This window comes from Mus pahari, chromosome 21, assembly GCF_900095145.1.
Source record: "Mus pahari chromosome 21, PAHARI_EIJ_v1.1, whole genome shotgun sequence".
NCBI lineage: Eukaryota > Metazoa > Chordata > Mammalia > Rodentia > Muridae > Mus > Mus pahari.
Genome location: NC_034610.1, coordinates 18,598,264 through 18,607,064, shown reverse-complemented (window position 1 = coordinate 18,607,064; position 8,801 = coordinate 18,598,264). Strand labels below are relative to the sequence as shown.

Here is an 8,801-nt window from a genome sequence, read left to right as displayed (position 1 = left end):
CATGGTTCACTTACATACACCAGGCAAGCGCATGGTTCACTCACATACACCAGGCAAGCGCATGGTTCACTTACATACACCAGGCAAGCACATGGCTCACTCACATACACCAGGCAAGCGCATGGCTCACTCACATACACCAGGCAAGCGCATGGCGCACTCACATACACCAGGCAAGCGCATGGCTCACTTACACTAAGCTGACTATCACCTACATCACGTAACTCCATCACCTACCCTCTCAACGTCTTCCTCCCTTCTACTCCAAGCACTCCAAACGCCACCCCTTCCTTTTTCAAGTCCTCTCCTTTTAATTGATTGATTAATTAGATTTTATTTTGTAACACCTTGAGTCCAGTTAGTACTGCCTGCTGGACAACTGGGCATGCCCAGGGAGACTTCGTGGGCAGGGGAATGGGGCAGGAAAGGAATCTAACCTGGGTGTTCCTGGTACTGCAGACCTGGTGAAGGTGAGCGGAGAGGTAGCTTGAGAGTGGAGCTCAGGGAGGTGGGGACAGCATTTGGCTCAGGGTATTCTCGTATCTTCTAAAGCACTAAATAACAAAAGCCTTGTGCCTCTGCTCTCAGTGGCTTGACCTCGTGCTTTTGTGGATGAGCGGAGCTATAGTGATCTCATCTGTACAGTGGCCATGTGCCTTTGTCTGTGCCTCCCTTCTTTCCATCCCTCTTCCTCAGTGCTCCCCGAGTCCCTTAGTCTGAGGCTAGGGATGAGCCCCACTTCTTACCAGTCAGCCAGTTTTGAGTCTCAGCATTAACTGCTGCCCATTGTATAGAGAAGCTTCTTGGGATGATGAGAGCGCCCAGGCCTGTGAGCATGACCATAAATATTTAGAGGGCAGTTTAACACATATCCACCTAACAAGTTAGCAGCATTATTTTCTTCTCTCTGGCCTATGGGTTCCTGGCTTTTAAAACCAGATTTGTGGGAGTAGTGGCACAGCTCTTTCCTCCAATAAACATCCACTGTGAAGAAGACAGAACAGAGGGAACTCAGGTTTAGTTACACCTGTAGTGGCTGCTTGGAAAATGAAGATACAGATTCCAAAGTGGAGACTTCTGTGTTCGTCATGCAAGGGCAGCATACTAAAGGAGAGACATGACTGCCCTGAGCAGCGACTGAAAGCTGCAAGCACTGGGACAGATTTGCGGAAGACAAGGGACATCTAAGCATTCTATATTGGAAGGAGACACTTTTATATATGAAAAAAAAAATGCCTTTGTTTAGTAAATCACACAAAAATCCAGCAGAAATTGTCAAAGTTCTGAAATACAACCTGGCCATTTTGGAAAAGCAAGACAAAAAGACATCTAAGGCTTTACCAGAAGTGACAAAATCTCTGTAAGCAATGAAGGAAATTCTGTGTGGAATAAATGACAAGGACCCCACCCCCACCCCCAGAAGCAGTGGCTCAGCTGGCACAGGGGCTCTACAGCAGGGGGTTGCTGGTGGCACCAAAAAAAGATGTGACCCAGATACTCAACAACATCCTGAGAAGACAGATTGGTACATGGTGTCCTACTGTGGGGTGCATCAGTTTTCATCCTCACATCCTGTTTATGTTTCTCAGAGGCTGTAAAGCCCCATAGGTTGCCTTACACTGTGGTTGTGGATTACGCTAAGAGAGTGTTTTCAACATGAGCCAGTTGCCAAATCATCCTCTTCTCTAACCGGGTCAGGGACTTCATCAGTGGCGCTGTCCACATCGGACATCCCTTCAGGTGCCTTTGATTTGTTAACCAGACACAAAATGATGGTAGCAGACTTCTTAGAAGAATATGACTCTATTTTTGAAGACGATGAGAAACTGCTGTAATCTGAGAACTATGTGACAAAGAGACAATCTTTAAAGTTGCTAGATGAGCTGATCCTGAGCTGCCACAATTTCACCATTATGACCCAGGTATATCTACAAGCTGGAGAACCTGAAGCCGATGATGATTCTGCTTCTAGACAAAAGCCCAAACACCCAATTAGAAGCCTGCCATGTCTGTGGCCAGCTCTCACAAAACACAGCCTATCGTGGAGATTCTGTTAAAGAATCAGCCCAAACTCAATGAGTTTCTGAGCAGCTTCCAGAAAGAAAGGACAGATGATGGGAAGTTGGCTGACGAGAAGAACTACCTGATTAAACAGATTCGAGACTTGAAGAGAGCAGCCCCACAAGGATGGCCCTGCCCTGACAGCCGTGTGTCCCCTGTCCAGTGTGGACAGTGCTGTTTCAAAGTCTCCNTTCTTCAGAAGGCTTTGGAGGTCCTGTCTCTCTCAATTGATTGTGCAAGGTGGATGAAATAAAAACATTTGAGTGGGTGCTGGTGAGATGGCTCAACGGGTAAGAGCACTGACTGCTCTTCCAAAGGTGCAGAGTTCAAATCCCAGCAACCACATGGTGGCTCAAACCATCCTTAATGAGATCTGACGCCCTCTTCTGGGGCGTTTGAGGACAGCTACAGTGTACTTACATATAATAAATAAATAAAATCTTTAAAAACAAAACAAAACAAAACATTTGAGTGGAGAAAAAAAATCAGCCTAAAATAATATATTCATTTTAATCAAGTCTGTGATTGCTTATGGAATCAACCATTATATTAAACATTGATCAAAAGCAGTGTAAGTCCAGAGCTGGACCTTGGGCCACACAGGACATCAAGTCAAGGAACACAAGTGTCTCTTGAAATAGGCAATGAGAGGGGACCCATCTGTTTTTGTTCATTTAGACATGCCTCTTCAGGCACTGAAGAGATGGGAGATAGGCCTGCATTGTCTGTTCCATGTGTACTTTCCTTCCCTGCCTGCTGCCTCCCAGGTTGTAAGTGGGAACAGGTGCCCAGCTCCGTTTCTTCCTCTTTGTAGTCCATGTCTGACCTATGACCCATGCCCATTCCAACTCTTGAGGGCTGGTCTGGGAGCAGCTGAGAGCCAAGTGAGATCAATAGAGGTAACAGGGACAGAGAACACCCATGGGCTGTGGCTCTCTCAGAGGAGAACTGCAAACAGGTGGCTGTAGTCACCACTGCTCTGTCTGCACCTCTGGAGGGTCGATGAGCGTGAGATATCTCACTAACAGCTGTTGTTATGGAAAGAATGCTTCATGGGGACTGTTTTGAGAGGTGGGTCACAGTAGGTACAAGCCATGGGGCTAGAGGATCATGATAGATAGAGGGGAAAATAAGTCATGCATAAAAAAATGTTTCAAATGACCAAAAGTTCTCTCTTGTCCAGTTTGTTCTGTAATAAACTGTCATTCCGTAACAGTCGAAAACAAAAACAAAAAAACCAAACCCAGATTTATTCTATTATCTCTCACATCATGTGCTTGTGTGTGGGTCTCTAAGTGCCAATACCTGGGGAAGTTGGAAGCTTGGGGTACCCTGGACCTGCAGGTCACAGCTGGTTGTTAGCCACCTGAGCCTCTATATGAGAGCAGGACATACTCTTAACCCCTGATCCAGTTTTCTGCCTCCCCACAGTTGGTTTAGGGCTTTACAATGCTAGGCACAAAATCCCTCAGTGGAGCTGATCTCATGTGCAGTCCAAAAGCAGTTTGTGGGAACTAAAAGGGGGGGGTAGGGGAAGAAAGGGGAGGGAGGATAGCCCACGTCCGGCCAGAGCTCCTCCTGTGCTCTGGTCAGGAGGACGTGGGAGGGCTGCACAGATGCTTTCCACTCGGCCCCGGGTGGGCATCTAAGCCACTGACCCCACTCAACAGGGTGTGGACAAGGGGTGGCCCCTGAAACCAGGGGCCCCAGGGCGACACCCTCGGCCCTGGGGTTATGGGAGAGAGGGCAGATGGAGAGAGGTTCCCACACAGGTGAGAGTCCTTAGTCCGGGCCTTGACTGGAGCACAGGAAGGCCTTCCATCAGGAGATTAGAAATGGCTCATTAGGAGAAAGCCTAGTCCATCATCCAAGTGCAGCAGGTCTTGATGAGCAGAGACAGTCTATGGTTTTAGAGTTTTATTGTAGATTGTAGAAAGGCAGGGAGAAAGGAGAGGAGGGGGAGAGAGAGAGAGAGAGAGAGAGAGAGAGAGAGAGAGAGACTGGCCATGGCCAAGAGGAGAGAAGGGGGGAAAGGAGAGAGAGAGAAGAAAGGCTAGAGCAAGAGGGAGAGAGTAAGAGAGAGAAGAGTGAGAGAGGGAGGAGAGAGGGAGGTGGAGCCAAACAGCCCTTCTTATGGTGGGTTGTTATCTATGGTGCTACTAGGTAACTGGGGAGAAATGTAGCCTGAAGGTCAGAAGTTTGGGACATTGTCTATGTGACTGCTAGCCACACACTTCTCCTGTGGGGGCTGTGGGGGCGGTAACTTCGACAGGAGCCAGATTCCAGGAGACATGAGGTAACGCCTACCGGGCCATGTAGGTGAATTATGACCACTCTGGGGTTCAGACCTCAGCTTAACTGGAGACCAGCCTGTCTGTGTATAGCCCAGTGCCCCACAGTAATTGGTTACTCATAGCCTCCACGATGCTCCCTCGCCAGTGCACACACAGCCTGGTTGTAGTGCACTGGGGAGCCACACAGCCATTTGTCGGATTCCTTCAGGCAGGAGAAGACAATGACTAAACCTGAGAATAAATGTGACTAGAGAAAGCCTTTCATTTCTTGAGAGTATTGAACGTGAGGTAGCAAGAACTGGCAGACCTCAACCTCTCTGCCTTGCAGAAGCTGAAACAGGGGCTTGTTGAAGGAGGAAGAATGCAGGGGGGTGGGGTAGAAGACGTGTGGGGGGTGGGTAGAAGCCAAGAGAGGGAAAGACCAGAGGAAAGATGAGCATCATGAAACATTTAGATGGTTTGAAAGCTACATGTGAGCTTTTCCGACCATTGGCACTTTATGTAGTTCATTACACACACACACACACAAAAAGTCATATTCAAGTGGTTACTGTTATTTTCAAAATACAGCAGTAAGTCAGGTGTGGTGGCTCCTGCCAAAAATCCTAGAAATCAGGAGACCAGGGCTGATAGAGCCTCATGTATCTGAAACCAGCTTGGCCTCTAGAGGGGGTTTCAGAGAAGCCTGGACTCCATCAACCTCTCTTCACTTGTTGCAACCCACCTGGGGGGGGGGGAGGGAATAAAGACAGACACACAGACAGAACGTGCACAGACCATCTGGAGTCAGGTGGGATGTGCACAAACTGATGGAGTGGCACCTGGTGTCGCCACACCCCGAAACCTCAGAGTGTTTATTATGAACAGCACAGGGGAGGGGCTGGCTAATCTCAGTCAGATCTCTGTAGGATGGTGGTCTTAGGCAGAGGAGGAAGCTGTGGTTGCTGGAGTTTTATACACACTCATCAGCTATTTGCAAATGCTTTCGGCAGGAGAAAAGTGAGCTTTGCCAACTTCAAGCTTGGCTGGTATGAAAACTGCTTTGACATCTTGGTCTTTGTCACGACTGTGAGTACAACCAGGATTTCAGTCACTCAGGGTTCCCTCTGCTTCCTACGCTCACAGCCAGGGAAAAGGAGATCTCATAACAAGTAAGATTCTATAATGGGGAAAACTCAGGAGAGTCGGGTGTGTTCTCTCCACAAAGGGGTTGAGACAGCTATTCTTGGTTGTCAACGTGGCTACATCAGAAAGGAACTACAGTCCAGAAACAAAGGGCACACCGGTGAGAGATTTTTTGTTTGGTTTGAAGTGGGTGAATCCACTTCTAGTCTAGATACACATCTTTGATCCATAAACTGAGGTGGGAAGACACACCTTTAACCTGAGACCCACCTTCTGCTGGAAGTCTATGTAGGGACACAGAAAAAGAGCTTTTATTCTTTACCTGCTGGCTAGCACTTCCATTACCGCATTGGAATTACAGCCTTTTCTTCTTCTTCTTCTTCTTCTTCTTCTTCTTCTTCTTCTTCTTCTTCTTCTTCTTCTTCTTCTTCTTCTTCTTCTTCTTCTTCTTCTTCTTCNTTCTTCTTCTTCTTCTTCTTCTTCTTCTTCTTCTTCTTCTCCTTCTCCTTCTCCTTCTCCTTCTCCTTCTCCTTCTCCTTCTCCTTCTCCTTCTTCTTCTTCTCCTTCTTCCTCCTCCTCCTCCTCCTCTTCCTCCTCTTCTTGTTATTTCTGAAACAAGGTTTCTCTGTGTAGCTCTAGCTGCTGTCCTTGAACTCTGAGAGGATGATACCCACTAACTGCCGCGGTTAAAGGTATGTACCACTCCACCTGCCCACCAATGTGTTCCTAAAGCATCTTGTCTTATGATTTTCTTTGCTCTGTTACTATAAAACACCATGAAACTGTTAGTGCAGTAGAAATTGGAACCTGAGCTCCCAGCCATAGTTATTCATACTTGGCTCCAGAATAACCTATTCCCCATTCCCGTTGTGTTTTTGTATTGACATTGCTTGGGGTGAATACTATATAGTTCTTTTATGCCTTTCCAGGTATGGTGGTTTGAAAGAGAATGGTCCTTACCAGCTTATGGGTTTGAATTCTTGGTTCTCAGTAGGTAAAGTTGTTTGGGAGGAACAGCTTTACTGGAGGAAATATTTCCCTGGGGATGGATGCGCTTTAAGGTTTCAAAAGCCACACGCTGTTCCCACTGCGCTCTGCCTATTGTGAGTCAGATGCTGTTAGCTGGAGTACCAGCTGTTGGTCACCTCTTCTTCATCACAAATTTTAACTCTCTGGAACAATAAGCTCCAAATAAACTCTTTCTTCTGTAAGTGGGTTTGGCCATGCTGTGCTTTTTTTTTTTTTTTTTTTTTTTTTAAGATTTATTTATTTTATGTATATGAGTATACTGTAGTTGTACAGATGGTTGTGAATCTTCATATGGTTGTTGGAAATTGAATTTTTTAGGACCTCTGCTCTCTCCGGTCGGTCCCACTTGCTCTGGCCAACTCTGCTTGCTCAGGCCCAAAGATTTATTTATTATTATACATAAGTATACTGTAGTTGTCTTCTGACGTACCAGAAGAGGGCATCATATCTCATTAGGGGTGGTTGTGAGCCACCCTGTGGATGCTGGGATTTGAACTCAGGACCTTCAGAAGGTCAGTGCTCTTACCCACTGAGCCATCTCGCCAGTCCATGGACATGCTGTTTTATCAGAGCAATAGAAAAGTAACTAAAATACCAGGAGAGTCATACAACAGACACTCACTAGGTTCAGGATGCAGGTAGAGGTCAAATCCCCAAGGCCGGAGGCTTATCCTTATCTGTAACTACATGGGGGTCCTGGAACAAGGCTTGAGAGAGGCAGCTGATGTCACTATTTTGTAGGCAAACAGCTCTCTCAATAACACTCATAGCAGTTCCTATTGAGAGCGGTTAATGGTGTCCAGTGTGGAATGAGAACACTGACTTGACCTGTCCTGGGGTTCTAGGATCCCAAATTAGAGATCAAATTAGAGATCAGAAAAAGGAGGGAACAGGGCTGGAGCAGGCATCATAACAGGTGTGGTTTTCCTTCCAAGCCCATCCTGGGAGAGGAGCCTTGAATGTTCTGGGAGTGTAGGAGAGGGCTGGGTACTTGGAGCCATCAGGGACTGGGGCATGTTTTTTTGTTTTTTTGTTTTTGAGACAGGGTTTCTCTGTATAGCCTTGGCTGTCCTGGAACTCACTTTGTAGACCAGGCTAGCCTCGAACTCAGAAATCCGCCTGCCTCTGCCTCCCGAGTGCTGGGATTAAAGGCGTGCACCACCACGCCTGGCGGGACTGGGGCATTTCTAAATCATCATTCAGCTTTCTTCTCTGATCCTTTCAGATTACAGGAACTGACTGGTTTTTGTTTGTTTGGTTTGGTTTGGTTTTGATCAAATGTCCTGTTTGAGTCAATTTTGGCAGGAGAAAGAGCCCTCATCATTTTCTTGCTGACTTCATGGATCCTAAAGGACTCTGTTTACTACAGCACACGCTCACAGCTCCGGCAGTAGTGTGGGGAGAGGCTCTCCCTTGTCCCCCCTCAGCTGTAGCCCACCTTCCTACAGTGATGGGGTGACGATAGAGCCCCATTCTGTGCTTTTTGTGTCTAGGTCCACGTCTGACATCCTGGAAAACAAATGACTCTTTCTACTGGAAGGTAATCTTGGGTCATCAACATGACTGGATCTGGACTCAGCGAAGCCTAAGCTGGCACGGTCTAGTGAAGGACTTCATTAGATTACTTGCAGTGTGAAGAGGTGCCCTAAGAGTCACTTTCTGGTGGCTGCTGATACAAAGGGACGTGGAAGGGAAGGTTTGACTTTGCCTGGCTTACTTTTACTCTTATTGGCAAGTTCATCTCTCCCATTGCTGCTACGACTTGCATTCCTCTACTGATAATAGAATCAGACTCATTCTAAACAAAGACTATATACCCACAACTCTCTGGGGATTCTGTAGGCCTTCAGAGCCAGACAGGAATGGTTGAGATACTCCATCTCTTGAACTGAGCAACCTCTGGGTCCTCAGCCTTCCTTGTGTGAGACAGCCATCAACCCCCTTTTAGTTTTTATTTTTTAATTTTTATTTTTTTGGTTTTTCGAGACAGGGTTTCTCTGTATAGCCCTGGCTATCCTGGAACTCACTTTGTAGACCAGGCCGGCCTCGAACTCAGAAATCCGCCTGCCTCTGCCTCCCAAGTGCTGAGATTAAAGGCGTGCACCACCACGCCTGGCTCAACCCCCTTTTAGTATACGTTCATTTTATCCATTCTATTCCACTATAGAATCCTAAATAGTAAGAAGGCCGCCTTTAACCCCAGCACTTGGGAGGCAGAGGCAGGCAGATTTCTGAGTTCGAGGCCAGCCTGGTCTACAGAGTGAGTTCCAGGACAGCCAAGGCTACACAGAG

The 8,801-nt window shown here is 47.1% G+C and overlaps 1 pseudogene; it reads left to right on the top strand.

The window, feature by feature from the left end:
* The first annotated feature begins 1,232 nt into the window (after positions 1-1,232).
* On the top strand, positions 1,233-2,314 carry LOC110338497 (annotated as a pseudogene).
* The last annotated feature ends 6,487 nt before the right edge of the window (positions 2,315-8,801 follow it).